Source organism: Lycorma delicatula, chromosome 7 (assembly GCF_047948215.1).
Source record: "Lycorma delicatula isolate Av1 chromosome 7, ASM4794821v1, whole genome shotgun sequence".
NCBI lineage: Eukaryota > Metazoa > Arthropoda > Insecta > Hemiptera > Fulgoridae > Lycorma > Lycorma delicatula.
Window position 1 is genome coordinate 2,641,766 of NC_134461.1, and position 6,000 is coordinate 2,647,765.

The 6,000-nt window shown below is 31.2% G+C and overlaps 1 pseudogene; it reads right to left on the reverse strand.

The window, feature by feature from the left end:
• The window catches only part of LOC142327861 (tyrosine-protein phosphatase 10D-like), a 98,223-nt pseudogene extending 93,727 nt beyond the window's left edge, over positions 1 to 4,496 (reverse strand).
• Positions 4,497 to 6,000: the final 1,504 nt, after the last annotated feature.

Genomic DNA, 6,000 nt, shown 5'->3' on the forward strand with positions numbered 1-6,000 from the left:
ACTTTCATTATCTTTTCATTTCAATTATCTTCTATTTATTATTATTTTATTATTTATTTATTTATATTATTTTTATATATTTATATTTATTTTTATTATTTATTTATTATTCTATTTATTATTTCTATTCTTAACATTTTCATTATCTACTATTTCAAGGATTATTTTTACCAATGACAGAATCATTTACCAGCTTTCCTATTGTCTTTCTGATTAGACTTTATTATTCTAACTCAATTACAGTTGAAACTTTCCTTATCTTGCAGTAATTAATCTTTTAGGTGACAAAAAAAAATGTTAATCATTACATTAAAAGAGAAAGACATTTTGAGATCAGTTGCATTTTAACAGAAATGGTTTCTTGAAAATGAACTCTGGGCACTGTTCTTTTGATGGGTTCTGATTAATAACAGCCTGGTCAGGTGATCTAAATACCATAACAAGTTAAAGGCATGCTCACTACACTAACAAGGGTATAGATGCCTATGAGCCTCAATCGATCAATAAAGTTGTAATACATGTGGTTTAAACATTGCTATTTTTATTTTATATAAATATAATAAAAGTATTATTATTTTTATAAGTGAAATATACTTCTTAGAATTGATAATTACAAAGAAACACACAACAACATCAATAGGAAATCCATCCAGCTAAGTTGTAATGTTTATAGGTTTCAATTCAATTTCTTTTATGAAACTGATTAACCATTACCGTTTGAAATCAATTGATTTCAGTCACTTAGCATCTGTTCAAACGGTTCAAATCAATAAAATAATCTGTTTGTCCCAAAAGACAAACAGAAGGGATAAATATCTGTTCACTCTTTGTTATCAACAAAGAAAACTAAAAAATCCGACAAATTATTTTTTGATTTACATATAATCAGAAATACTTATAAATATTAACATATGAAAGGTTGGCAAGTACACACCTTATAGAATATTCTGAGAATAGAGAATTGTCTGGTTCTTTCCATCTAACAACAACTGAATTACTGGTAACTTTTTCAATAGTCAAATTAGTAGGAGGTCTTGGAACTGAAATAAAAAAAATATATTTTATACATTTCAGCAGAAAGACTGTAGAAATAATTAAAATTAAAGATAATTAAGTAAAAACCAATTCTTCAATTCAAATCTTTATATTTTTAATCCTCCCAACTTTAATACCTCCAGTTCATTTAATACTCTATAGAAAAAATCTGCCACAAATAAACCTTCTCTTAGTTCCTTAAATTAAGTTATATTAAATCCATTTGCAACGACCATTCTCAATGCTACTTCGTGAATTCACTCATCTTTAAGTAATTATCTTCAAATTACTTTAAAAATTAACAAAAAATAATTTCAAATATTAAATTCTGGGTATATTCTAAACCCACCAGGTTGGTCTAATGGTAAACTTGTCATCGCAAATCAGTTCTTTAACAGCTGATTTTCGAAGCTGAAGGTTCAAATACTAGTAAAGGTAAGTTGCTTTTATATAGATTTGAACACTAGACAGTGGGTACCGGTGTACTTCGGTGATTGGATTTCAATTAACCACACAACTTAGGAATGGTTGGCCTGAGTTCATACAAGACTACATCTCATTTCCATATGATACATATCATCTTCATCTCATTGGACCATGGGGATTGCTTATTGTTCACTAATTGAACATAGTGCACAACATAAACATTAGAAATAACAATAAATAATAAATGGAGAGAGTAAAACAAATAAATTTTGATATTTAATTAAAACACTTGTCCATATAAATTGTGTGCAAGTTTACTATTTTATCTAGAAATTACCATAAAAACTAGCAATTTAATTTTACAATATCATAAAAATTAGTCTTTTGGTTTACAAGCAGGAACAAATCCTGCTACCAATTACAGCAATCGATGATTTTTAACGAATTTTTCAATATTTTTGATATAATAAATGCTTCAAAAGTTTGTGTAATGTTTTGCATTCATTAATTATTATAATGGATACCTGTAATAAATTAAATACATATGGAACATGACTAAAAAAAATATACAATGAAAACTGATTGTTCATTCTGTATATGTTTGGCTTAGGAGAAATTAAAAGTGAAAGCGGCAGGAATTATAAACACTAAAAACTTAGATTTAGATATTTTGATCGATTAAATTATGAATCCTTTATGAAAAATTATTGTTTATATAAGGTGTAATTGATCTCTGTGACAGAGTAACGGCGTCTTCCTTTCATTTCATTTCTTCTGACTTTTGGGGTTCTAGATTTAAATACCAACACAGGCATGGCATTTCACAATACAACAAAATCCATCTCCTATTTTTTTTATCAGTATATAAGAGTGCAACTATCCTTAGGTAAGTATCCTTAGTAAATTATTTTTATTATTGATGATGTGGAGGCTCAGCCAAAATTATTAAAAAAAGACAGTCAGTCATAAGAGATCTATTTAAAAAATAAACTTGAATCTCATCTTGACATAATCTGATGCTAAATGGTTATTCTGTTTTAGAAATATTTAATAAAATCAAAAATCAATTATTTTGCGTACAGCCATAATCCCTTGTTGGATAGGAGTTGCCTATATAAGTTCTAGGTTTCTCAAGTTTTAATAGTCCTCATTTCATTAAATAAATTCTAAAATGTATAATTGTTCATACCGATTATATGCCCATCCCTAAGTCTGATGACTAAAATTTCAGTACTGTTAACAACTTTTATAGTAAAACTACTGTACCAAATTTAAAGTTCCTACAATGGCCCCATAAAAAATTTAAATATTAATATGGCATTAAATACTCCACCCTTTTTGACAGATTAAGTTAAAATTTAATGGTATCAATGCCTTGTATACAGAAATAATTGAGCTACATTTCAAGTTCCAACGGTAGGCATTTCAAAGACGTTTATAAATTTTTGTTTTTTTCAGTTAGAAGGGGGGTGGGTGATCATGAAATGTGAGGATTTTTTTTGCAAATCTTCACTCCAAAAAATCCTCACTCAAAATTTCGATGGATCACCCCTTTTTTCTTACAGCTAAAGCTGTAAGAAATGTAAAAAAAATTTTAGAAAAATCCAAATATTATGACAAAATTAGGGCAAAAAAGAACAAAACTGATTTAATTTTATTTTTATATGAATTTACTATTAATAGAATATTACAATTGTTATTTATATATATATATATTATACACTTTATTTTCTCAAAGTGTATGTTGCAAAAAATAACAAAATAGCAAACACATTAATCACAAATTTAATTCTGAGAAAATTAATTTTATAAGTCAATTTAAAACAAATATGGCGGTTGTTCAGGAAGATTTTGAAGAATTTTTTTTAACTTTCAACTTAATTCTCTTGCAATTTGATTCATTTACTCAGATTTTCCAAATTTTTTTATATTATCAGTATGATGTGATTTGTCCAACTCTGCGAGATGAGCAGTTCTCTCCTCACGTTTGCATCATAAGAAATAAATCTTTGTCCAATGAGCCATTTCTTTAGATTTGAAAGGAAGAAGTAATTAATTGAAGCCAAGTCAGGTGAATACAGCACATGCTTCCAGATGTCATTGTCAAAGTGTAAATTATCATTGAGTTTTGCAACTACTATCAGAGCTATGTGTACCGGCAAATTATTGTGGTAAAAGAACAGTATCTTTTTGGCCAATGTGGCAGTACATATCAATCAGTCTAGTAAAACATCAGAACTGTAATGATCCTCGTACTTGAAAGTTCATGTATTACTAAAAAATAAACCAAACATGGTAAAAAAAATGCAATGATGTCAAATTAAAAAATCAATATTAAGTGCATACATAGAGTTTCATTCATATAATTACTCCACTAAATACACTCTGAAAGGGCGAGTAAAACTAACTTACTGCTTCATTTTTGATTTTATGATCTTCTAATTTAATTAGGTTGGTCCCTTCAGTCACAAGAGGATCTGTCCATCAAAATTATCACACCCATTACTAAGCGGCTCCTCTTTCACTTGCAAAGATTCACTTTCCTGAAACACAAAATCAATAATTTAATGTTATAGTTCAATGGCTGATGATCTTACCATGACACAAACATTCACCCAGGCATGAACAACACATGAGAACAGTATATGTAAAAGAATCGGTTTTTGATAATCAGTCCTTTAAAACTGAGCAGATATACAGATATTTCCCGTAACACACAAATAGCATTGAAAATCATGAATCCAATATTACAATAGCTTAGTACGCTAGACAGCAAAACCTCCTGGTGCTTTCTGGTGCGATAAGTCACGTGGCTACACCAGGTTGCAGACCATGTGACAGAAATTAGTTCTATGTAAGTGAAATCCGCTAGCACTGTCAAATCTCTGACTAGGTATCTGGTGCGTTAAGGCTCAGGGCTACACAGTCTACCGACCAAACAAGTGAAATTTGTATTTTTTATATTGTGAAATTACAATAGTTTTGTTATTATCGACTGTCGACGCTACCACTGCTACTTCTCTGACTAGGTACATGGTGCGTTAAGTCTTGCAGCTACACCAGTCTGCCGACCGTACAAGTAAAATGTGACCTACGGATGTTCTGAAATTGCAACACTGTAGTTAGGGCCGACTTCCGACGCTTGAACTGCTACACTTTGACTAGGTTCCTACTGCGTTAAGTCTTGCGGCTAACCCAGTCTTCCATAGAATAGAAATTTGTTCCATGTAATATATGAAATTACCATACTTTTGTTAGGACCGACTATCGACGCTAGCACTGCTAGACCTCTGATTATGTACCAGCGTTAAGTCTCGCAACTACAACAGACTGCCGACCATACAAGTGAAATACGTTCCATGTACGTTGTGAAATTACAATACTTTAGTTAGTCCCGACTGTCGACGCTACCACTGCTACACCTGTGACTAGATACCTTGTGCGTTAAGTCTCGCGGCTACACCAGTCAGCCGACAATACAGGTGAAATGTGACCTATGTAAGTTGTGAAATTACCATACATAGGTTAGTTCCGACAGTCGGCACTAGTATTACTACTCATTTCACTAGGTGCCTGAAGCGTTAAACCACGCAGCTACACCAGTCTGCCGACCGTAGAAGTGAAATTTGTTCTTTGTAGGCTCTATAATTACAATAGGTTAGTTCCGCCCGACTGTTGGAGCAAGCACAGCAAAATATCTGACGAGGTTCTAGGTGTGTTGAGTCACGCGGCTACACCAGTTATCCGACCAGCCCCCTTATTATTATTTTATCATCTTCATCAGCCCCCTTATCACCCACCCCTTTCCGGAAGAAAATCCAAGCTACGTCAGGTATATTTGGAGAGCCAAAGAACTGGAGTTCTATATAGATTTTTAAAAAACCTGCATTACGATAGTTTTTTTAGTTTTTTCGCCATGTTGAATCAAACGTAATTTTTTTTAAAAATACGAATATGGATATAATACACCAAATTTCCATTTTAAATTTTCCAAGAAAAACGATGGTGTAACCGTTTTTCTATTAAATCCTTCATTATAGAGTTATAAGCATTCAAAGTTGCCAGATGAAAAAATCGTGTTAACAATAAATCAACGTAAAAGGAGCTGCTTGAACAATTTTAATGTATTTTACCGCTATAATAACAAATTTCCTGCTTATAACCTACATCTAGTGCAACAAGCTTGCGAAGATGGTTTTAACCATCGACAATTTCGTACTATGATATTGTAATACATAATAAGAAATTAGACTTAGAACAAAATATGATCTAATTCGATCATATTTTTCGATACATCGACTAAAACATGTTAAAACGGCCATCTGAATAAGTAAAATTATCGATGTCGCAGCATTAATAATGGCAGATAGATGTTAGAAAATCATTTAGCACTAAATTTCTTTTAATAATTTTCATCCATTTACCACACCGGGTTAGACTAGTGGTTAAATCGTCATTGAAAATCAACCGATTTCAAAATCGAGAGTTCTTAGGTTTATAACTTAGTAAAGGCACTTACTTTTATACGGATTTGAATAC